Here is a 27,085-nt window from a genome sequence, read left to right on the forward strand (position 1 = left end):
GTGATTCTCTATATTCTCTATATTTACTTGTCTCTCCAGATTTCAGTGTAGCAGTTTGCTGCATAACCTCAATATTTTGATGGGTTGAAGAAAAGTAATCAATTTCAGTGCCGCATGTTTTCTTGTTGCAAGGATCAGAGTTAAAACTTCCAAGCTCTTTATTTGTCTGAGCTGAGAGCAAAAGTCTTGATTACTTCTTTTAATAGTATATAGCAACACACAAATGCCAAAGTTTTTACTAAAGTTAAGATTTATTGAAAAATAGATGTAATTTGTTAATAGGGAGAAACTATATATTTAGATTAAATTTTAAAATACTTGGGAGTAGAAGGTGAAAATGAAAAGAAAGAAAAAATGGCAAATTCAGCTTTTCTATTAAACAAAGTAAAAATTGTTTTATTATCAATATCGAGAAGTAAAAAAGCATAATACACATAAATGTGACTACAAGTAGAAATAAAAACAATATATATTTCTTCCAAATTATCACAGAAATAAAACATTCTGTAAGACATTTGGTAGGGTGGAATATACAGCGTATTTGTTCAATTTTCACCCTACCAAATTAGAGAAAAAGAAATTTCAAAGACATATAAACAAAATAATAAACATTAGGCCAGACAAGTACATAATTTCTGTTACAGTGAAAGGAGATTTTAAAAAGTGGCAAAATAACAGAGAACATAAAGCAAGCATAAAACAAGATAACAGAAAACAAATATCTCTAAAGGAACAAAATGCTATTCTAAAAATAACTATTTTTATTATGTTTAAGAAGGAAAGCACAATACACAGAAATAGAACATTAGAGATTCTGAACACCACTAACATTCAAAGAAAATCCAGAGAGGATTCAAATTCTTTAATAATCAAAGTTGAATTAATACAACTATATTTAACTTTGAACCAAACCATCAAGGAATATCTCTTCTAAAAGCCCTATGCCAAAAAATTACTTATATTTGACACCAAAGTATGTGCCAGTAAGACCTAATAAGGCGTATAACTTCTTGAGATTTATTTTTGACCATTATGAATTAAAAGGAGAAATCAGTAACAAATTTCTGGAAAAAATACCAATGAGAAATTAAATAGTGCCTGTATATTGGATAAAGGACATAAAATATATATTTCTAAATTATTTATAGAATAATGAATATTGCATCAAATCTTATATGAAGTAGTGAGAGCCAAACGTACTGGAGAAATCCAGTCTTAAATTATTTCATTTGGAAATAGTGACTTTGGGAGGCCGAGGCAGGCGGATCACGAGGTTAGGAGATGGAGACCATCCTGGCTAACATGGTGAAACCCCGTTTCTACTAAAAATACAAAAAAAAAGATTAGCCGAGTGTGGTGGTGGGTGCCTGTTGTCCCAGCTACTCGGGAGGCTGAGGCAGGAGAATGGCGTGAACCCAGGAGGCAGAGCTTGCAGTGAGCCGAGATCATGCCACTGCACTCCAGCTTGGGCTACAGAGTGAGACTCCGTCTCCAAAATAAAATAAAATAAAATAAAATAAAATAAAATAAAAAATAAATAAAATGAAAGTTCTGAGTCGTCATCACAGGAAGTTAAAAGAAATCAGCAAAATCTGCCTAAGAAATATAAATAAATAAAAATGAAAATGAAGTTATCTTAATTCACCTATGGGCTGTGGAACAAAAATCAAGCAGCTCATTATTAGAATAATTCTTTATTTGAAATTAGTGGGCTTCAGAAGTTTCAAAGGAGTATTCCAACTTGAGGACAAGGGCTGATTTTTTTTTTTTTTTAAATAAGATGGTCATCTGATTTATAGCATAGTTTCTGGAAAATTCTCTCAAGAAATAAATTGCTCTTTTGAATTACTTGCCATTGTTTTTGCAATTTAGATTTTATCATGGGGGTGGAGAGAAGCATTTAGGGGATTAGGTCACGTGTAAGAGGGAGGAGGAGGAATGGCTGTCGGCTACAATTACATGAGTGGGCCACAGAAGAAGGTTCCCAGTTCTTCAATATCTCGGGCATGAGGTAAATAAACCTGTTGACCAGACTCTAAGGTGTTCTTTACTTCGTGGTCCCAGCCTTCTGGTATTCATGCGTTCATATAATCCTCGCTCATAACTTCTTTGTAACTATTAGGATATGTCACAGATAATGGGATGAAATTCTCATGATTATGTTATTTATATGAAAGACTCCATCTTGCTAGCTGACTCATTCTAGATGGTCTTTTTGTTGGTTTAATAGAATAAGTGGGGATATTGGGAAAGTGTATGTGACAAGCAAAAGCAAGAAGCTTATAGGAGCTGAGGGTGACTGCAAGCTGACAAGTAGCAGGATGTCAGTATGCTCAGTTTTACAACCAAATGGAAATTCATACTGTAAACTTGGGTGGGCTTGTAAGCAGATTCTTCCTGGCCAAGCTGCTATATGCAAACACAGACCAGACCACACCTTTATTACAACGCTGAGCTACTCAAATTAGGGGACTCAGTTAAGCTGTGCCTAGGCTTCTGACCCATAGAAACTGGACAGCATTAGGAGATATACCTAATGCTAAATGACGAGTTAATGGGTGCAGCACACCAACATGGCATATGGATACATATGTAACAAACCTGCACATTGTGCACATGTGCCCTAAAACTTAAAGTATAATAATAATAATAATAATTATATCAAAAAACATTTGAAACTACAAAAAAAAAAAGAAACTGAAATAATAAATGTATGTCATTTTAAGCTACAAAGCTTGTGGTAAACTGATGTCCAGCCATGCATAAGTCACACAATGCCAAGGAAAAAACAAACTAGGAAACTGTAGCATTGGTGAAAATCTATCTGTTTTCATACATGGGAGATTTTACTAAGCACAGAATGGTGAAAGACAAAATAGAACTATTGTAAATTTTAATACATATAAATTAAGAACTGCCTATAATAAAGGAAAATACACATAATATCACACAGCAATGTGCATATATTTGCAAAAATTAAATTGCATATATAGATGCAATGTGTGTAACAAAGACAGTATAGTCAAATGAACAGCAAAAGGATGAACAATTAAACTTAAAAATTAATAGTTTTAGAAATTAATTCATTAAATAAATTATAAGAGGAAATATGTGTAAATAAAATTAGAAAGAAATAAACGTGAAAGCGACAATTATAGCAAGGTATAATTTTCTATCAAGTTAGCAAAAATTTAAAACACTTCTGTTTTTGGTGCAGTTAAATTGGCACAATTTTATGGGAGTGATTTTAAAATGTATGTAATTAGCCTTAGATTATATTGTAGCACATCCTCCAACAGTAGATTTTCCCTGGAATTTCTTTTCAAGGAAATAAAAAATTTACTCATTTAACAAATAAGTGTACAACTTTATAAATTTTTACAAGGTGAACACATTACTATAACTCCATACAGGTTGAAAAAGACATTACTTGCACTCCTTAAACCACTTATGCCTGTTTCCAGTAATTACCATTTTTCAACACCCAACTCTAAAGAAAGTATCCACTATCCTGATTTCACACATTCTCACTTACCTGACTTTTTAATTATAACCATTTTGATGAGTGTGCAATGTAACTTGTGGTTTTATTTTGCATTTTTCTAATGGTTAAACAGATTAAATACCTTTCCATTATTTATTGGTCATATAAATATCTTCTTTTATGAAATTCCTGGACAAGTTATTGGCCATTTTTCTATCAGATTTTATTTTTGTTTTATTGATTGTCAAATTTCTTTACGTATTCTGAAAGAGTTATTTGTTGGATAAATATACTGAAAATATTTTTGCTCATGCTTTGGTTTGTCTTTGCACTTTCTCAATGTGGTCTTTGGCAGAGAGTTCTTATTTTAATGTAGCAAAATATATTAACTCTTTCTTTATGGGTCTTGCTTTAAACATCCTATTTAAAAAATATTTACCTACCTTTAGGTTTGTAGATCCTCTTCTATGTTTTCCTCTAAAAACTTTCTTTGTTTAGCTTGTAAATTCACATTGACAGTTCATCTGGGATTTATTTTTAAGATTTGTGTTAGGTAGAAATTAAGATTCTTCCTTTCCCCAATCCCCACTCCACCCACATAAAGAGATCCAGTGTATATGTATCTAGCACCATGTATTAAGAAGATCCTTTTTCATTTGTAAATCAGTGTCTTCTTCTTTGTAGTTGCAGTCCTCTAATTGTACCTGGATCTTTCTGGTGGCCAGCACTCAACCTGAAGCTATCTAGGGATGCCCCCTTGACCCCTGCCACCAGTCTCATTAGCATAAAAAATCACTGTTATTATTCTGGAGGTTCCAAGAGTCTTACGCTCTTGTGTAGAAACTGGGGACAAACACCAAATATTATTAACAGAAGATGTCCCTGCAACCCCGTATCACTCAGGAAGCTACAAAGGTTTTTATAAACTCTGTTACAGGAAACTGGGGCAAAGACCACATATATATTCATTTTAGGATACAATACCACATTTAAAATATTTTTAAATTTTAAAGTTGTTGATAATATAGAGAATACAAATAATTTTTATATGTTAACTTTGTAATTTTAAACCTTGCCAAATTCCCCCAATAATCCTAACAGTTTGTAGTTGCATTCTTTGAAGTCTCTATATACCTGACCACTTCATCTGTAAATAATGATAATTCCAATCCCTATACATTTTATTGTATTGTATTTGCCTTATTGCACTCTGTAGAACTTTCCTTATAGTATTGCACCCTATATCTCTTTTAATTTCAGTGTCTTTATCTTCTTAAGGATTTGCCTCTTGAAAGAGAATGCAGTTGTGTTTGTGTTTGTTTTCTATGCAGTCTGACGGTCTTAGTTGTCAAATGGAATCTTTAATTTATAGGTATATTTAATGCAGTTATTTTTATTGATATATCCTAAATTTTTCTGTATTTTTATTTGTTTCACAGTACTATGTTCTCCTTTCTTCCTTTTTTGATTTGTTTTGGATTAAGGGTATTTTATCATTCATTTTCCCTGTGATTACCTTGTTAATTTTATATTTTTTAGTTGTTTTTAAAATATATTTTCCTAGAGATTAAACTATGTATCCTTGGATTTTAGAATATATTGATAATTTTAGAAAGTAGTCATAAAAATTGCCAAAAACATACAAAACTTACTCCCACTAGTTTTTATAACTGATGTCATGTATTTTGACTCTACCTATATTAAAACCCGCCAGACATCATCATCATTATTATTGTAATTGTAGAACTTAGTAGGTTTTCATTTGATTGCTTGTTCAGTGGCTTTTCTTTCTTTATTACTTGGTTTTTGCTTGAGATCATTTTTTTTTTTCTGCGTGAAGAATTCCTTTGAATAACTTCTTTACTGCAGGTGCATTGATGAGAAATTTTGTTTTGGTTTGAATACAAAATTTTTTATTTCATCTTCACCATCTAAAAATGTACATTATAGCAGCGAGCCGAGATCATGCCACTGCACTCCAGCCTGGCGATAGAGTGAGACTCCGTCTCAAAAAAAACCCAAAACAAACAAAACCACTTGGGGAGGCTGAGGTGGGGGGATCACGAGGTCAAGAGATCGAGACCATCCTGGCTAACATGGTGAAACCGCGTCTCTACTAAAAAAATACAAAAAATTAGCTGGGTGTGGTGGCGGGCACCTGTAGTCCCAGGTACTTAAATGGCTTAATACAGTGTGCTAAGATGAACACCTGCGTTACCTTACCCAAGTGAAGAAATAGACCTTTGCCAAGCCTCTTACACATCTCCTTCATGCGCCTCAACCCAATCCAACATCCTTCCACTTCCTAGAGAAAATAATGGTTCTATCAACTGTATTAATCATCTCCTAGGATCTTTCCAAAAAGTCCTACATTCTTTTAAAGAAATATTATTTGAAGACAAAAATCTGTAATGTAAGGATGGTACTTCCCATTGATTTAGTCATTTTTCTTGGCAATTTCAGTGTACAGAGCTAGGGTACAAACATATATATTCATGAGTTCATATTAAAATTCTAATTCTAAATTAAACCACAGAGATTTTATTATTCTACTCTCTATTACATTGTATTTACATGTTGAGTACATTGGTTCTAAGGAACATAGACATTGATAGAAATAGAATATAGCCATAATTAAATGTAAGATTACATATTGAGTATATTGGTTCTAAGGAACATAAACATTGATAGAAATAAAATATGCCATAATTCAATCTAAGATTTATTTCATATTTTACACACTTTAACAATACTAATGATATCACCAATAGAATTATAGAAAACATAAAAATTTTCATATGTTTCTATCATTCTCATTTTAAAAAACTTATTCTATATCTACACTGATATAACTAACATCTATTTATTACACATAATATACTGCTCCTCTCAAAACTCATTTAATCTTAAATGGTTCTATATGCAATAATTAATAAATGCTCACCAACCTTTCTTATCACACTTCATGGTGATGTCCTTGCAGTCATTTTGATTTTCTAAAGCTTATTCCCTGGCAAGATACTTTATGAAATTTTCAAGCAAACACAATTCCCTGATTTTTTGCATGTTGAAAAGTTTGTTATATTTATACTTTAAGTTTCTATTTTTTAAGATAAAATTCTTTACTTATACCTGCATTTTTTTACTATTTAAATATTCCAATTTTTAGTTGTGTAAAAACTTGTTCTTAAAACATCTGATGATAATCTAGTTTTCTTTCCCCTTATAAGTCATGTTCCTTCTTTTAGAGCAACAAAGATTATTAGAAAAAAATGCATGCAATAATTTTACCAGAATATACTTTGATGCTGAAAATTTAGGTTAATATTCTCAGTTTTGTGGGCCTCTTTCAAAATATAGTTTTAAATTCCATTAGAAAATTTTTTTGAATTATATTTTTGGTATTGTCTTATTTCTTCAGTTTGATTTTCCTCCCCAGATATTCCAAATATTCAGATGTTCAAAATTCTTAGGCAGTATTAGCATTCCTCAATTTCCTAGAAGTTTTCACATCTTTTAAAACTTATTTTATATTTTTAAATTTCTTTTCCTTTTGATTTTTTATTCTGCTTGACACATTTTTCTATGTTCATTTGCTGTGTGCTTCTATTTAAGCCTTCCTTATTAAAATAAATTTTTCTCTTTTTAATTTACTTCTGTGCTTTCCATTTTTATACTCTTTCTTGTCTTCTATAATCTTCTTAATATTCTTTATTTAGTTTTGAAATAAGTTATAGTTTTGTTTTGTTCTGTGGGCACCTATTTCTAGCATGTTTTCATAGTCTGTAAGAATGTTACATTAATCTACTCTCGTGCTGAGAACACCTGAGACTGGGTAATTTAAAAAGGAAAGAGATTTAATTGGATCACACTGAGGCATGGCTGGGGAAGCCTCAGGAAACTTACAATCGTGGCAGAAGGGGAAGCAAACACGTCCTTCTTCACATAGGGGCAGGAGAGAGAAGTGCAGAGTGAAGGTGGGAATAGACCCTTAAAAAAACAGCAGAGCTTGTGAGAACTAAATCACTATCACCAGAACAGCATGGGGGAAACACACCAATGATCTAATCATATCCCACAAGGTCCCCCCCCAACATATGGAGTTTACAATTCACATTACAATTCAAGATGAGGTTTGTGTGGTGACACAGAGCCAGACCATGCCATTCTGCCCTGATCCCTCCCAAATTTAGTCTTTTTCACATTTCACAACACAATTCCTCCTTCCCAACAGTTCCCCAGTCTTAACTCATTTTAGCAGTAACCCAAAAGTCCAAGTCCATAGTCTCATCTGAGGCAAGGCAAGTCCCTTCTGCCTATGAGCCTGTAAAATCAAAACCAGATTACTTCTAAGAAACAATGGGGGTACAGGCATTGGTAAATAACTCCTGTTTCAAATGAAAGAAATTGGCCAAAACAAAGTCGCTATGGGCTCCACGCCAAGTTCAAATCCCACAGGGCAGTCATTAAACCTTAAAGTTCCAAAATTATCTCCTTTGACCCCATGTCTCGTATCTGGGGCACACTGATGTAATAGTTGGGCTCCCACAGCCTTGGGGAGGTCCACTCCTGTGGCTTTGCAGGGTATAGCTGCATTGTGCACATGGAAAATGCCAGCTCAGGAAAGCACCCAGGAGGGCAGCTGTACCCTGCAAAGCCCTATGAAGCAATGGCCTGAGTTGTACCTTGGCTCCTTTTAGCCATGGTTGGAGCTGAAGCAGCTGGGATGCAGGGTACCATGTACTGAGACTGCACATAGCAGGGTGGCCCTGGCCCAGCCCACAAAACCATTTTTCCCTCTTAGGTTCCAAGCCTGTGATGGGAAAGGATGCCAGGAAGTTCTCTGACAGGCTCTGGGGACATTTTCCCTTATTGTCTTGGTGATTAACATTTGGGTCCTCATTTCTTATACAAATTTCTGCAGGAAACTTGAATTTCTCCTAAGAAAATGGTGTTTTTTTTTTTTCTATTGCATCATCAGGCTGCCAATTTTCCACTTTTATGCTATGCTTCCTCTTGAATGTTTTGCTGCTTAGAAATTTCTTCTCCCAGATACCCTACATCATCTCTCTCAAGTTCAAGTTTCCACAGATCTCTAGGGAAGGGGCAAAATGCCACCAATCCCTTTGCTAAAGCATAGCAGGAGTTACCTTTGTTCCTCGTCTCCATCTGAGACCACCTCAGTCTGGACATTATTGTCCATATCACTCTCAGCATTTTGGTCAAAGCCATTTAACCAGTCTCTTGGAAGTTGCAAAATTTCCCACATTTTTCTATCTTCTTCTTCATCCTTCAAACTGTGCCAACCACCACCTGTTAGCCATTTCCAAGGTCACTTCCACATTTTTGGATATCCTTATAGCAGACCCTACTCTCTGCCATACCAATTTACTGTATTAGTCCATTCTCACACTGCTATAAAGAACTGCCTGAGACTGGGTAATTTATAAAAGAAAGAGGTTTAGTTGACTCACCGTTCCACATGGCTGCGGAGGCCTCAGGAAACTTACGATCATGGCAGATGAGGAAGCAAACACATCCCTCTTCACATCGCAGCAGGAGATAGAAGTGCCGAGCAAAGGAGGAAAAGCCTCTTATAAAACAATCAGATCTCGTGAAAACTCACTCACTATCATAAGAATAGCATGAGGGAATGGCTCTGATGATTCAATTGCCTCCCACCAGGTCCCTTCTCCAACACATAGGGATTACAATTCAAGATGAGATTTGGATGGGGACACAGAACCAGACCATAGCAAATTTTATTTTGCTTCTTAGTATATTTTTATAATGATAATTTTGTACAGATTATATCTTGATAGTCTCATATTGCTTATTTTTACATGCATTATTCTAAATTTCAGATCAGGATTGGGTTCAGGAAATTTCATTTACTTTAATAGAGCTCCCTCTTTGTGGTTTTGGTAATATTGTATTACATGGCAGTTTGCTTTCAGAGGTTTGTTGACACTTTTATCTTTTTGCATTATGGTCTGAACTTTCTCTTTTCTTCATCTATCCTGTTCTTCTCTTCCTCAGTTTTGACTCTATTTGCATTATTTTCTTCTGTGTGATAGTTCTGTCATGGAAGAGAGATTTGGTTGATAAATTTTGAGAGTTAATGGGCCAAAATGCTCCAACCTGTTAAAACTTCTTATGTCATGTTTCTTGTACTCACCTTCTGGTAGAGAGGGCAAAATTATTCCCTGTTCAATTGCTGTTCTCATATTGCCTATCCACAATTTGTTATGAGTACCGGTTAGCATTTTGAGGTTCTCTTATTTTTGACTCAGTTGCTACTTTCATTGCTTCCAAGAGTAATATTGGCAGCTGGCTCTTAATAGAAATGTTGAAAGCTAGAAGGCAGTATAACAATGTACTTAATGTACTAGGGAAGATATTCCTAACAAATTAGAATTCTGTACCCAGTGAAAATGACCACAAGTGACTTATAAAAGTGATAAGTCACTATAAAAGTTATAGAGGACTTTGGGAAGAGGACAGCATCAGCATTGTTTTTCAATACCTCTAATTACCCACGTAGAAAAAGAGCATCAAGATAGCAAAATTAAAAACCATGGACAACATCTACAACACAACTAAGAAATGTATTCCTGAAAATTCCCAGCTATAGCAATTATATTCAAATGGTCAACACTGGTAAACCAATACAACTTTTCCCTAGAGACATTTGAATATTTAATATGAGAGCATTTTGCTGCATTATAGAGGTATTGCTTTTTAATTGTAAGTCATTATATTTCTCAAATCTAAAATTCCTTACATTGCTTTATTATTAATATAGGAACAATCATATGTTTTGGGGGGACAAGATTGCTGACTAGACACAGACAAGTGGGACAGCTCCCACGAAGGGACTGAGTCAACTGGTGTGCTTTTAAAAGATCTTCAGAGGGAAGGCACTTCAAGTAGATGGAGGGAAGACACAGAGGCTGGGCTGAAGGGTGAGAAAGCTGGGAACCTCACACGACAGGCTATTGTGCACTGGGACTCATTTTTGAACCACAACAGCTCAGGGAGCATGGGTGAGTTGAACTGACAAGGAGCAACCCACTCTCACCACAGGACTCTGGACCTCCAGCAGGAGGGGACCCCTTGACCACTACAGACATTTGAGGTGGCAGAGAGAGATGCTTAGAGAAGTGGTGGGACAGCAAGCCATCTGACGTGGAGCCCAGAGGGTTTGGTGCAGGAGCATCTGGAGCAGAGCATGGCCAGGGACAGCCATCCTTCTAGACTTGACTTGCTCCTATGGGAGAGTTTAGCCCTAGGGAACTGTTGGGCCTGATCTCTGCAGGATGGTCATGTATCAGATGGGGCTGGTCTGACCTGAGCACTTGTTGTTCTGCTGGTCTCCCCGAGGACCCCAGCCTGGTCATGCCTACTTAGAGGGCAGCTTCTGTACCAGCAGAAGCAAGGTGGCCCCTATGGCTGCACACCAGCCCACATATTTCCTCTCCATACTGCAGTTTCTCCTGAGCCCATGGCAACTCCCCACATCACTTTGCTGGTGCATGTCTGCATCGGCAGGTTTGCTTTACTTGCCCTGCCAGCCTGTAGAAGTGAAGTATGCCACTTAACCCCTGCAGACTGTCATTGCAGATGCAGCCTTGGGGGTCACAGAGTGAGCAAGCCCTGCCCCTGACAGTTCCCTGCCCTTGGGCTAATGCTGTGCAGACAGAACAGTGTCCTCAACATGCCAAGCAATCACTCCTGCTTGTGAGGCACAGTGAAGTCACCCAGATGTGCATAGGCCAGCACCCTGTCCCAAGCCAACACAATCCCCAGTGCAACAACATGCACAGTCTCTAGCAGGGGTCCCCTGCTTTCCCTCCTGGTGCCTTGTCTCAGCTGCTGTGGTGAATACCTGCAGGGAGGCAGGCCCCCCTGTATCCACTAGCACTCTGCTGCTGCTGCTGCTGCATTTCAACTTTCCCCAAGTGCAATGGATGCCAAACCTCAAGGAGGCAGAGAACATCAGGGCCCAATACAATTTTCCCACAGTTGGACCATACAGCCCAGGAGTTTGGAGCTGAGCACTGGCCCCCTAAAATTTCCCAGAAATGAAGCCAGTTGTCTGATTCCACCTAAATCTACAATCAAATCCTTCAGGTCATCAAATAGGATTAAAGGGAAAAAAATCTAAATGTCAGCGATGACAATCTCAAAGATTGAAGGCAGATAATCCCCCAAAGATGAGAAAGAATATGCTTAAGAACACCAAAAACTCAATGAGCCAAAGTGCCCCCTTTTACTCAAATGACCACATCATCTCTCTAGCAAGTGTTCAGAACTGGGCTGATGCTGAGATGGCTGAAATGACAGAAATATAATTTAGAATGTGAATAGAAATGAACTACATTGAGTAATACATTGTAACCCAATGCAAGAAAACTATCAACTATGATAAAAAAAAAATACAGACAAACTAGCTGGCATTGAAAAGAGTGTAACGGACCTGATAGAGCCAAAAAAAAACCACACTACAAGAACTTCACAATGCAATGACAAATATTAATAGGAGGATAGACCAAACAGAAAAAAATAATCTCAGAACTTGAAGACTGGCTTTCTGAAATAACACAGGCAGACAAAAAGAGGGAAAAAAAGAGTGAAAAGGAATGAACAAAACGTTCAAGAAATCTGGGATTATGTAAAGAGATCAAATCTAGGACTGATTAGTGTACCCTAAAGAGATGTGGAGAATGGAATCAATTTGGACAATATATTTTAGGATATCATCCATGAGAACTTCCCCAACCTAGCTAGAGAGGCCAACGTTTAAATTTAGGAAATGCAGAGACCCCAAGTAAGATACTTCACAAGAAGATCATCCCCAAGACATATTATCATCAGATTTTTCAAGGTCAAAATGAAAGAAAAAGTGTTAAAGGAAGCTAGGGAGAAAGAAAGATCAGGTCACCTACAAAGGGAAGCTCATCAGGCTAACAGCAGACATTTCAGCTAAAACCCTAAAGCCAGAAGATACTAGGGGCCAATATTCAACATTCTTAAAGAAAATAAATTCCAACCAAGAATTTCATATTCAGCCAAACTAAGCTTCATAAACGAAGGAGAAATTTTAACCTTTTCAGACAAGCAAATGCTGAGGGAATTTTTTACCACCAGACCTGCTTTACAAGAGCTCCTGAAGGAAGCACTAAATATGGAAAGAAAATACCATTATCAGCCACTTCCAAAACACACTGAAGTACACAGACCAGTAACACTATGAAGCAACTACATAAAAAAGTCTACAAAATAACCAGCTAGCATCATGATGATAGGATCAAATTCACATATAACAATACTAATCTTAAATGTAAATGGGCTAAATGCCTAAATTAAAAAGCACAGAATGGCAAGCTGGATAAAGTGCCAAGACTCCTTGGTCTGCTGTATTCAAGAGACCCATGTCATGTGCAGAGACACACATAAGCTCAAAATAAAGGGATGGAGAAAAATTTATCAAGCTAATGGAAAACAGAAAAAGCTGGGATCACAATCCTAGTTTCAGACACAACAGATTTAAACCAACGAAGATCGAAAGGGAAAAGAAAGGTATTAAATAGTGGTAAAGGGTTCAATTCAACAAGAAGAATTAACTATTCTAAATATAGATACACCCAATATAGGAACACTCAGATTCATAAAGCAAGTTCTTAGAGAATTACAAAGAGACTTAGACCCCCACACAATAATAGTGGGAGATTTTAATACCCCACTGACAATATCAGACAGATCATTAAGACAGAAAATTAACAAAGATATTCAGGACCTGAACTAAGCTCTGGATCAAGTGGACCTCATAGATATCTACAGAGCCATCTACAAAAAAACAACAGAATATTTATTCTTTTCATTGCCATAGCACTTACTCAAAAATTGATAACATAATTAAAAGTAAAACATACCTCAGCAAATGCAAAAGAACTGAAATTGTAACAAACAGTCTCTCAGACCATAGCACAAAATTAGAAGTCAATATTAAGATATTCACTCAAAACCACACAACTACATGGAAATTGAACAATATGCTCCTGAATGACTCCTGAGTGAATAATGAAATTAAGGCAGAAACAAAAAAGTTCTTTGAAACTAATGAGAACAAAGAGACAGCATACCAGAATCCATGGAATACAGCTAACGTGATGTTACGAGGGAAATTTATAGCACTAAATGTCTATATCAAAATGCTAGAAAGATGTCAAGTTAACAACCTAACATCACAATTAAAAGAACTATAGAACCAAGAGCAAAGAAACCCCAACGCTAGCAGAAGTCAAGAAATAACCAAGATTAGAGTTGGACCTAAAGAAGATAGAACCATGAAAACACTTCAAAAAAATCAATGAATTCAGGAGCCAATTTTTTGAAAAAATTAATAAAATAGATGGCCAGCTTGAATAACAAAAGAGAAAAAAGAGACAAATCAAATAAACAATCAGAAATGATAAGGGGGATATTACCACTGACCCCACAGAAATACAAACAACCATAAGAGATGACTATCAACACCTCTATGTACATAAACTAGAAAATCTAGAAGAAATAGATAGATTCCTGGACACTCTCCCAAGACTGAACTAGGAAGAAATTGAATCCCTGAATAGAACAATAATGAGTACTGAAATTGAGGCAGTAATAAATAACCTACCAACCCTAAAAAAGCCCAGGACAAGATGGATTTAGAGCTGAATTCCACCAGTGGTGAAAAGAAGAGCTGGTACCCTTTCTACTAAAACTATTCCAAAAAATTGAAAACAAGGGAATTTTCTCTAACTCATTTTATGATGTCAGCATCATCCCAATACCTAAACCTGGAAGAGATACAACAAAAAAAGAAAACTTCAGGCCAATATCCCTGATGAACATCAATGCAAAAATCTTCAACAAAACACAGGCAAACCAGATCCAGCAGCACATAAAAAAGCTTGTGCACCACAATCAAGTTGGCTTCATCCCCATAATGCAAGGTTGGTCCAAAATACACAAATCAATAAATGTGATTCATCATATAAATAGAACTTAAAACAAAAACCACATGATTATCTCAATATATGCAGAAAAGGCCTTCAATAAAATTCAACATTAGTTCATGTTAAAAACTCTCAATAAACTAGGTATTGAAGGAACATACCTCAAAATAATAAGAGCCATATATGACAAACCCATAGCCAATATCATAATGAATGAACAAAAGCTAGAAGCATTCTCCTTGAAAACTGGCACAAGACAAGGCACAAGACAAGAATGCCCTCTCTCATCACTCCTCTTCTGCATAATATTGGAAATTCTTGCCAGGGCAATCAGGCCAGAAAAAGAAATAAAGGGATATTCAAATAGGAAGAGAGGAAGTCAAATTATCTTTGTTTGCAGAAGACATGATCTTATGTCTGGGAAACCCCATTGTTTCAGCTCAAAAGCTTTCTAAGCTGATAAGCAACATCAGCAAAGTCTCAGGATACAAAATCAGTGTGCAAAAATTGCTAACATTTCTATTCAGTAACAGCAGACAAGCCGAGAGCCAAATTATGAATGAACTCCCATTCACAATTGCTACAAAAAGACTAAAGTTCCTAGGAATATAGCTAACAAGGGAAGTGAAGGACCTCTTCAAGTAGAACTACAAACCACTGCTCAAAGAAATCAGAGAGAAGACAACACAAACAAATGGAAAAACATTCCATACTTAGGAAGGATCAATATCTTGGAAATGGCCATACTACCCAAAGTAATTTATAGATTCAATGCTATTCCCATTAAACTACCAGTGACATTCTTCACAGAATTAGAAAAACTATTTTAAAATTCTTATGGATCCAACAAAGAGCCCACATAGCCAAAACAATACTATGCAATAAGAACAAAGCTGAGGCATCATGTTACCTTCAAACTGTACTACAAGGAAACAGTAACCAAAACAGTATGGTACTCATATAAGAACAGACACATAGACCAATGGAACAGAATAGGGAACTCATAAATAAGACCACACAGTTGCAACCATCTGATCTTTGACAAATCTGACAAAAGGAATGGGGAAAGGATTCCTTATGTAGTAAATGGTTTTGGGAGAATTCACTAGCCATGTTCAGAAAATTGAAACTGGACCCCTTCCTTACACCTTATACAAAAATTAACTCAAGATGGATTAAAAACTTAAATGTAAAATCCAAAACTATAAAAACCCTAGAAGAAAATCTAGACAATATCATTCAGGATATAGGTACAGGAAAAGATTTCATCACAAAAATGCCAAAAGCAGTTGCAACAAAAATCAAAATTGACAAATTGAATTTAATTAAACTAAAGAGCTTTTGTGCAGAAAAAGATACTATCATCAGTGCAAACAGATAACCTATAGAATGGGAGAAAACTTTTGCAATCTATCCAACTGACAAAGGTTTAATATCCAGTCTACAAGAAACTTAAATTCACAAGAAAAAACAACCCTATTAAAAAGTGGGCAAAGGACATGAACATACACTTCTCAAAAGAAGACATATATACAGCCAAAAAATATGGAAAAAGCTCAATATCACTAATCATTAGAGAAATGCAAATCAAAACAACAACTAGATACTATCTCATGCCAGTAACAATGGGTATTATTAAAAAGTAAAAAATATAACAGGTGCTGGCAAGGTGTGGAGAAAAATGAATGCTTTTACATTTTTGGTGGGAGTGTAAATTAGTTCAACCATTGTGGAAGACAGTGTGGTGATGCCTCAAAGATCTAGAGGCAAAAGCACCAATTGACCCATCAATCTTATTACTAGGTATATACCTAAAGTAAAGATAAATCATTTTATTATAAAGATACATGTATGGGTATCTTCACTGCAGCAGTATTCACAATAGCAAAGACATGGAATCAACCCAAATGCCCATCAATGATAGACTGAATGAAGAAAATGTGGTACATATACACCATGGAATACTATGCAGACATAAAAGGAACAAGATCATGCAGGGACATGGATGGAGCTGGAAGCCATTATCCTCAGTATCCTCTGGAACAGAAAACCAAACACTGCATGTTTTCACTTACAAGTGGGAGCTGAACAATAAGAACACACGGACATATGGTTCATGGAACAACACACACTGCGGCCTGTTGAGGGGAGTAGTAGGGGGAGGGAAAGCATCAGGAAAAATACTAATCGATGCTGGGCATAATACCTAGGTGATGGGATGATCTGTGCAGCACAACATTATGGAACACATTTATTTATGTAACAAACCTGCATTTCCTGCACATACACCCCTGAACTTAAAATAAAAGTTGAAGAAAAAAAATTCCAATATTAAATTTAGTGTAGCCTTATTGCACAGTGTTTACAGTAGTGTACAGCAATGTACCAGGCCTTCACATTCATTCACCACTCACTGACACATCCAGAGCAACTTCCAGTTCTGCAAGCTCCATTCATAGTAAGTGCCCTATAAAGATGTACCATTTTTGCCTTTTATTCTGCATTTATACAGTACCTTTTCTATCTTTAGATATGTTTATAAACACAAAAACTTACCATTATGTTACAGTTGCCTATGGTATTCAGTATAGTAAAATGCTGCACAGGTTTGTAGCCTAGGTGCAATAGGCTATACCATATAGCCCAGATGTACAGTAGGCTATACCATCTAGGTTTGTGTAAGTGCACTCTATGATGTTCAAACAATAATAAAAAGCCTAACAATGCATTTATCAGAATGTATCCCTGTCACGAAGTGACACATAACTATATTTTGATTTAGAAAAAGGCAGAAAGGAAATCCTTGATGGTTAAAGAGTTAGCGTGAGTAATCTCTTTACATATTTTCATGTAGTCCATCACTTTATTTTGAGATTATTTGTGTAACTGCATATGAGATGTATCTCTTGAAGACAGCATACTAATGGGTCTTGGTTCCTTATTAAGCTTGCCACTCTGTGTCTTTTAAGTGGGGCATGTAGCTCATTTACATTGAAGGTACATATTGATTTGTGTGGATTTGATCCTGTGATCATGATGTTAGCTGGTTATTTTGAAGACTTGTTTATGTGGTTCTTTTACAATGTCACTGGTCTCTGACCTGCCTCACAAGAGTTCCAGAAGTACTAAATATAGAAAGGAAAGACTGTTACCAGCCATGACCAAAACACACTGAAGTACACAAACCAGTAACTATAAAGCAACCACATGAACAAGTCTGCAAAATAACCAGCTAACATCATGGTGACAGGATAAAATCCACACATATCAATACTAACCTTAAATGTAAATGGGCTACATGCCCCACTTAAAAGACACACAGTAGCAACCTCAATAAAGAATTAAGACCCATTAGTATGCTGTCTTCAAGAGACACATCTCACGTGCAATGACACAAATAGTCTCAAAATAAAGGGATGGAGAAAAATCTATCAAGCAAATGGAAAACAGAAAAAACAGGGGCTGCAATCCTAGTTGTTGACAAAACAGACTTTAAATGAACATAGATCAAAAAAGAAAAAGAAGGACATTTCATAATGTTAAAGAGTTCAATTAAACAAGAGGATCTAACTATCCTAAATAGATATGCGCCCAACAGAGGAACACCCAGATTCATAAAACAGGTTCTTAGAGACCTTCAAAGAGAATTAGACTCCCACAGAATAATAGTGGGTGATGTTAACACCCCACTGACAATATTAGACAGATCACTGAGACAGAAAATTAACAAAGATATTCAGGACCTGAACTCAGAATGGGAACAAATGGATTTGATAGCTATCTACAGAACTCTCCACCCCAAAACAAAAGAATATACATTCTTGCCATTGCTACATGGCACATTCTCTAAAACTGATCCCATAATCGTAAGTAAAAACACTCCTCAGCAAATGCAAAATAACTTAAATCATAACAGTCTCTCAGGCCACAGCAGAATAAAATTAGATTCAAGACTAAGAAGTTCACTCAAAACCATACAATTACATGGAAATTGAATAACCTGGTCCTGAATGACTTTTGGGTAAATAATGAAATTAAGGCAGAAATAATAAGTTCTTTGAAACTAATGAGAACAAAGATACAATGTATCAGAATCTCTGGGACAGAGGTAAGGGAGTGTTAAGAGGGAAATTTATAACACTAAATGCCCTCATCAAAAAGTTAGAAATATCTCAAGTTAACAACCTAACATCACAACTAAAGGAGCTACAGAACCAAGAGCAAATGAATTCCAAAGCTAGAAGAAGATAAGAAATAACCAGAATGAGAGCTGAACTGAAGATGATTGAGATATGAACAACCATACAACAGATCAATACATCCTGGGGCTATTTGTTTAAAAATAAATAAAATAGGCCAGTAGCTATGACCACTAAGAAGAGAAGAGAGAAGATTCAAATATTACCACTGACCACACAAGAAATACAACCATCAGAAAATATGAACACCTCTATGCACATAAGCTATAAAATCTAGAATACATGGATAAATTCCTGAACATATACACCCTCCCAAGAATAAACCAGGAAGAAATTAAATCCTGAACAGATCAATAACAAACTCCAAAACTGAGCAGTAATAAATAGCCTACCAACTAAAAAAAGCCCATACCAGATGGATGCACAGCTGAATTCTACCAGATGTATGAAGAAGAGCTGGTATCATTTCTACTAAAACTATTCCAAACAATTCAGGAGAAGGGATTCCTCTCTAAGTCATTCTGTGAGGTCAGCATCACCCTAATACCAAAGCCTGACAGAGATACAACAAAAAAGAAAACTTCAGGCCAGTAGCCTGGATTCAATGCAAAAATCCTCAACAAAATATGGGCAAACTGAATCCTGTAGTACATAAAAAAGCTTATCCAGCATGATCAAGTAGACTTTATCCCTGGCATATAAGATTGGTTTAACACAGGCAAATCAATAAATGTGATTCATCACATAAACAGAACTAAGGACAAAAACCACATGATTATTTCAATAGATGAAGAAAAGCCTTTCGATAAAATTCAGCATCCATTCATGTTAAAAACTCCCAATAAACTAGGTATTGAAGGAACATACCTCAAAATAATAAGAGCCATCTATGACAAACCCACAGCCAACATCATACTAAATGGGCAAAATCCGGAAGCTTCCCCTTGAAAACGCACAAAACAAGGATGCCCTCTCTTACCACTCCTATTCAACATAGTACTGGAAGTCCTTGCCAGGGCCATTAGGCAAGATTGAAAAAAAAAAAAAGGAGATCTAAATAGGAAGAGAGGAAGTCAAACTATCTCTTTTTGCAGATGACAAGATTCTATTTCTAGAAAACCCCGTAGTCTCAGCCTGAAAGCTTCTTAAGCTGATAAACAACTTCAGTAAAGTCTCAGGATTCAAAATCAATGTACAAAAATTGCTAGCATACTTATACACCAACAGCAGTCAAGCTGAGAGCCAAATCAAGAATGTACTCCCATTCACAATTGCCACAAAAAGAATAAAATACCTGGGAATACAGGGAAGTGAAAGATCTCTACAAGGAGAAATACAAAAGCTGCTCAGAGAAATTAGAGATAACATAAACAAATGAAAAAACATTCCATGCTCATGATAGGAAGGATCAATATTGTGAAAATGGCCATACTGCTGAAAGCAATTTATTGATTCAGTGTTATTCCCATTAAGCTATCAATGAGATTCTTCACAAAACTTAAAAAAAAACTATTTTAAAATTCATATGGAACCAAAAGAGTCCAAAGAGCCAAGGCAATTCTAAGCAAAAAGAACAAAGTTGGAGGGATCATGCTACATGACCTCAAACTATACTACAGGGATACAGTAATCAAAACAGCATTGTACTGATACAAAACAGTCACATAGACTGATGGAACAGAGTAGAGAACCCAGAAATAAGACTGCACAGCTACAAGTATCTGATCTTCAACAAACCTGACAAAAACAAGCAATGGGGAAAGTACTCCCTATTCAATAAATGGTGCTGGGATAACTGGCTAGCCGTATGCAGAAGACTGAAGCTGGACCACTTCTTTATACCACATACAAAAAATTAACTCAAGATGGAATAAAGACTTAAATGTAAAACCCAAAACTATGAAAACCCTGGTAGACAATCTAGGCAATACCATCCAAGACATACACATGGGAAAGGATTTCGTGATGAAGACTCCAAAAGCGTATGCAACAAAAGCAAAAATTGACAAATGGTATCTATTTAAACGAGAGGGCTTCTGCACAGCGAAGGAAACTATCAAGAGTAAACAGACAACCTACAGAATCGGAGAAAATATTTGCAATCTACATCTGACAAGACCTAATATCCAGCATCTGTAAAGAACTTAAACAAATTTACAAGAAGAAAAAAGCAAATAACCCTATTAAAAAGTGGGCAAAGGATATGAACAGACATTTCTCAAAAGAAGACATACATGTGACCAACAAACATATGAAGGAAAGCTCAACATCACTGATCATTAGAGAAATGCAAATCAAAACCACAATGAGATACCATCTCACACCAGTCAGAATGGTTATTACTAATAAGTCAAAAAATAACACATGCTTGTAAGACTGGAGAAAAAGGAGCACTTTTGCTCTGTTAGTGGGATTGTAAATTATTTCAACCATTGTGGAAGACAGTGTGGCGATTTTTCAAAGTCCTAAAGACAGAAATAACAATTATAATAAAATAGTGATTTATATTACTTTACGTATATATTCAGCAATTCATTTGGGTATATACCCATACCATTGCTGGGTATCTACCCAAAGGAATATAAATCACTCTATTGTAAAGATACATGCATGTGTATGTTCATTGCAGCACTATTCACAATAGCAAATACTTGGAATCAACCTAAATGCCCATCAGTGATAGAGCAGATAAGAAAATGCGGTACATATACACCATGGAATACTATGCAGCCATAAAAAAGAATGAGATCAGCAGCCGTGGTGGCTGGGCATGGAGTGTGAGTGGCCTGAGCCCTGCGGGTGACTGCTCCAGGGCTTCTCCCTGCCTGCACCAGGTGCTGTTCGAAAGCATGCCCTCCACTCGCACTGCTTGTTGGGCTCATCATGAAGCGCTTGAACACTGTGCAGCGGAAAATGCCGTGTGTTTGTGACGGAGGTGAAAGAGGAGCCTTCCGCCAAAAGAGAACATCAGATCAGCCATAGCTTTGGGCTCGACTAGATAGAAAGCCCAACAAACAAATTGAAAAAAGATTTTAACATTTTCTACATTCAAATGAAAACCCAAAATAATTTTTTTTTGAAACGTTGAGGAGGACTTCAAACCGGTTCTAGAGTGCTGGATACCAGCAAAGGAAATAGAACAAATAAATGGGAACCCAGTGCCTAATGAAAATAGATACATTCCTGATTGGGTACCAGTATAGAAAAATAACAAAAAGTATTGCTGGCATTCCTCTGTAGTTAATTATGAATTTGAAATTGCCCTGGTACTAAAACATCATGCTGATGATTCTGAACTTCTGGAAATTACTGCAGTGCCACTATCAGATCTCTTAGAACAAACACTGGAGCTCACAGGAAAAAATATCAATGGAAACCCATATGGGTTAGGGAGCAAGAAACATCCATTACATCTTCTCACACCACATGGAGCATTTCAAATAAGAAATCTACCTTCGTTGAAGCACAATGATCTCTTGTCCTCGTTTGAAGGTTGCAAAGTGGGTAAAATTGAAGAAATAGTATGGCATCGCAGTGATGGCTGTTAATAAAGGTGCTGGACATACACAGTCAACCAAACAAGGTGTCTGCCTTCATGAAGCTCACATTCTAATGGGGAAGATAGACAATAAACAAATGTGTAATATGTCAGGAGAAGAACAACTATGAAAAAAAAACAGGGTCCATCGTCATCATCTTGGCTTATGCTGGTCAATTCAAGATACTTACATGAATTCAAGAGCAGTTATTATCAACATGAACCTGAACAAATGTGACTCTGCCTTTGATATTGTTTGTTTAATCATTTTTGAAAAGTAGATAATCAGAAATTTGCTAGACTCAAAGATAAAATATTTGATGTATAAAATGCAAATAAAATTAGTTTATTATCGTTATATTTTAATATTGAATAGTCTACCATGTTTAAGAATATCTCAAGGTTCCTGTTCATTATGAAAGATCAATTTGTCTTCTACCATTTGTGAAGAAATGAATTTTCCATTTTCAAATATCTATTTAAAATTTTATTAAAAACCAGTAAATTAATTTTAATCTCTAGCCATAGAAACATAAGTAACAGTAAGCTCCTAAGCTTGTACAAAGGCTGGATTCTCTCCACTATAATTGAGTGCTAATTTAAAGACAACAATTAAACCAAGAATTTAATGTCACTAATTTTCAAAATTATATAGTTTAAGCTCAATTTGATTTTGCTAGGTGTTTAACAAAACATATGGCTCAACTTCATAACCTATATTTGTGTATGTCTACATCTGTATTTATATATATCATAGTTAGGATTTGAGAGTCTTAACATATATAAAAATAAGTATATATAAACTCCAATTTTAAATATTAAAATTGCTGAATTTACCCTCATACTCTTTAAAAAACTTAAAACATTATGAATGTAGAGAAATTCACCAGAGTTCATTGCCTATTTGATGGCCATAACTTATTCTAAGTCTTCAAATATATACTTTTATAATAGGTTGAAAATTTCATATAATTTTATTTATTAAGAATTCCAATCTAAGTATAAAGGTAGAAGGTAGTGAGAAGGAAACACTACAGCTCAGAGAATTTCTTATTTCCAGGTGGATTTTAACATATAAAGTTAATAAATATTTAAATGAAACAAAGTTTATAGGTGACCTTTAGTAAGTGGGGAAATCAACAGGACTTTCTTCTTCATCTTCAAACTCTTCAGAAGCAGCAATAGGGCTAGTTAATTCAACTCCCAATTGTTCTGAAAGTTTTTTTTTTTAACCTTCTCTTCTAAGATAATATTGTTATTATTGTTCTTCACTTCTTCCTTGTAATTATACTTCAGATCTTCAATTTCTTTGAAAAATGAGGGATCAAAATTTTGGAGTTCTTTTTTCAGCTTTTTTATTTCCTTCTAATAGAAACATTATCTTTAAAAGTTACATATAGGAAATATATATATTTTAGTCTTGAACTAAGAGATTTAACTGTACATATGAAAGCCAACGTATTCCTGAATGGTCAAATACAGCTATAAAGGCAGAAGTATTAAGATTTTTGTTTGTTCCATTGTACAGCGTAAATAACTAAGTTGTTAACTGTCAAGTCCACTTATTTATTCTGTAAGTTGTGTTCTAGTCTTTGACTAAAATTTATCAACTCTTATAAAGGGATTTAATCTTTCTCTAAAAGCACATAAGATCCTCTCAATACAGCAATCAATCAAGATTTTGTGATTCATAACATTGAAGTTAGTCTGGTTAAGAGTTTTGGGTTAGGCTTAATTTATATTTTCATTACAAATATCTAATTTTTAATGAATAATGATCAACTTTTTACAAAGTTATTAATATGATCAGGGAAACCTTTGGGACTTCTGCCAGTTAGGCATCTGGTAAAGAGAGAATTCAAGCCTTAGTGAATATTTAGTCAGTGATCACTAGCTAACGCTTATATCCATGCTTTTTTGTCCTGTTTACAGTCTTCAAGGAGGTAAAACACAGCAAATATATTTTTTAAGGGAACTATAACCTTAAGATTACTGAAAAGAATTTCAAAACAAATTAAAGACACTGTTGCCAATGTGACCCAAAACTTAAGAACATACTAATGGCATATATTTGTTACAACTAAAAAATAAATTTACTATTTAATCCTGAAAAAACATGAGATCGTGTCCTTTGCAAGGACATGAATGGAGCTGGAGGCCATTATCCTAGGCAAACTAATGCAGGAACAGAAAACCAAATACCCGTGTTCTCACTTATAAGTGGGAGCTAAATTATGAGAACACATTGACACATAGCGGGGAATAATACACACTGGGGCCTATCAGAGGGTAGAAGGTGGGAAGAAGGAGAGGATCAGGAAAAATAACTTATGGGTACTAGGCTTAATACCTGAGTGATGAAATGATCTGTACAAAAAACCCCTGTGCCACAAATTTACCTTTGTAACAAAACTGCACATGTACTCCTGAACTTAAAATAAAAGTTAAAAAAAAATCCTGAATTAAGTATTCCAATTATGAAGCTAGAAAATTAATAGTAAATAAAGAAAAGGCAACTGGAAGGAATAAAGTATGAAATACATATAAAGGCAAAAAGATAAATATACTAAAAACCTGAAGAGCACCACCTTTTAAATATTAAAAGAGGTATAAATCAATTATAGCTGTCAAAATGATGTTTGAGTACAAAACTGTTTTGTAACATCATGTGCCAATAAGTATGAGAATACAGATTTTCTCCAGCAAAATATAAACAATTAAATTGATCCCACAAATGAATAAAAACTTGAATAATCTAAGAACCACAGAAGAAATCAGAAAGTGATTAAAAGGCATATTATTTTAAATACACCAAAGCCATATGGTCTTTTACTGAGATATAATAAGGCCTTAAACTATATATTTCAACATTTTAAAACAATATAGACTGTAGAAAAGACAAAAAATGATTGATAAAGTTATGTTAATTGATATAAAATCTATTTAGTATAATAAGAAAAGTACATATTAATTTGTTAGGTAAAAGATTGAAATATTAGCAAATTAAATCCAGTGGTATATTCTAAGTGCTACTTCTCATGCATAGGACTGTGTTTGGCACACATTAAGTGCTCTATAAATATTGGTTGATTAAAAAATAAACCTTTAGTTTATTGGAATAAGAGCAGTAGCCACATATGATTATTAGGAAACATATTATCTGCCAAGTAATTTTTACAATATAGTGTTAGTATAATCACACATTTATGATTATGTCAGTTTATACGTAAACATATAGAAAATTATTGAAGGATAAATACCAAGTTATTAAAATCAGGTACAGGAGACATGTTCAGTGAGTATGTATTATTTTAGTTCTTAAACATGTAGTTAACATAATTTTAAAAAATTACTATCTGGAAAAAAACTTATGACTAGATAATTGACTCCAGTTAGAGAATACAGAGTTGCAAGAGCAGTGAGCTGAGGAAAGAACCCTAGACATACCAACACTGGTGAGAGTAGCCGACTATTATCTGCAACTTATGTGTAATTTTTCTGGTTCTTAACTCAGTATATAATACATATTTTCTCAAGCTTGAAATTCTGAGTTCTTTCACTTTTAAAAATACCTTACCCAATAAATAACCAAATTCTGTCATATTTACTTCTTAAATATTCTCAGTCATTCATCTTTCCTTTTCATTGCCCCTGCCTTGCCTTAACACACAATTCATAGTTTTCAGTACTATTTTACAACCTCTGCAAAGATTTCAATTTTGTCTTCCTCCCATGCATTTTCTGAATCATAGTCATAAGTTTCCTTATATTAAGTCTGAAATAGAACTCTTGATATTTTGCCCCTGGGCACATTATAGCTCCTGTCTTCTTCAATTCAGTAAGTGGTTCTATCATTCATTCAGTCATAGCCAGAAAACTCCCCTTTCCACAGTCTGCTATAGTTCAAAATATATTTGTTTTGAATTTATCCCAACTCTTGTCATCTCTATTGTTACTACCTCATTTCAATTTTACAGGGCACTGAGTTGCTTCTTCCACTGCATCCACCTTTATAACTATCTTTTCCTCTTTCCCAACTTCTGCATTATGCCAGATAGCTGTAGTAAGGAAATTGCATCAATATGCCAGTTTATACAATTTCAAATGTATGGTCTCAAGCTCCAGGTAGACATTCAGTGCTATTCAGAAATTTGTCTGCATGTCATGTTCAAAGTTTTTTTCTAATTTACTAAAAAATTTACAAAAGTTTTGCTGACCACTGCAATGAACATCTACTTGAGGATTAACAGTGGCTTTACTTTCTTCTTCAGAGAGCCATTAGTCAGGAATTTTATTAATTTATTGTTCATCCAGCACCCAGCTATTCATATCAACATATCTACATTTTCAACTTTTCTTACCCCTTCCTTCTTTAAGGTATCAAAGTATACACTGTCTCTTGGTTGTATACGGTTCTGACCCTCTGGGACTTTGAAACTTCAATTTATGCCCTATCACCGCAATATCAGTAAACATGTCCTCCTTAGAAGATGCTTCCCCTCGTAAGGGGAAGAGACACAAGTCTCTTCCATAAAAACTTTTACACACAATACATCTGTTACTTTCACACAGGTACATTCACCTGCTGTCTCTCTTACACACAACACATCTGTTACTTTCACACACGTACATTCACCTGCTGTCTCTCTTACGCACACACACACAAACACACACGTGTGTTCTGCATCCTCATAAAACTGTTATCTGTTACTTTCACTAACATACATTCTCCTACTTTCTCTCTTACACACACCCACATACACACAGACATACACACATTCTGCATTCTCATAAAACTGTTCACAATGTGTCCTCTTCTAAGTCCCTCCTTGTTTTCAATAAACAAACTCTGGAAAATTTATTT

The 27,085-nt window shown here is 35.3% G+C and overlaps 1 protein-coding gene and 1 pseudogene across 1 annotated transcript in view; both read left to right on the forward strand.

Annotated features, from left to right (window-relative positions):
• The window catches only part of LOC129486584 (zinc finger protein ZIC 5-like), a 381,031-nt gene that overhangs the window by 135,084 nt on the left and 218,862 nt on the right, over positions 1–27,085 (forward strand). The window lies entirely within an intron of this gene.
• On the forward strand, positions 21,567–22,549 carry LOC129486583 (RNA ligase 1-like; annotated as a pseudogene).

The sequence above is a fragment of the Symphalangus syndactylus genome, chromosome 7, assembly GCF_028878055.3.
Source record: "Symphalangus syndactylus isolate Jambi chromosome 7, NHGRI_mSymSyn1-v2.1_pri, whole genome shotgun sequence".
Lineage (NCBI taxonomy): Eukaryota > Metazoa > Chordata > Mammalia > Primates > Hylobatidae > Symphalangus > Symphalangus syndactylus.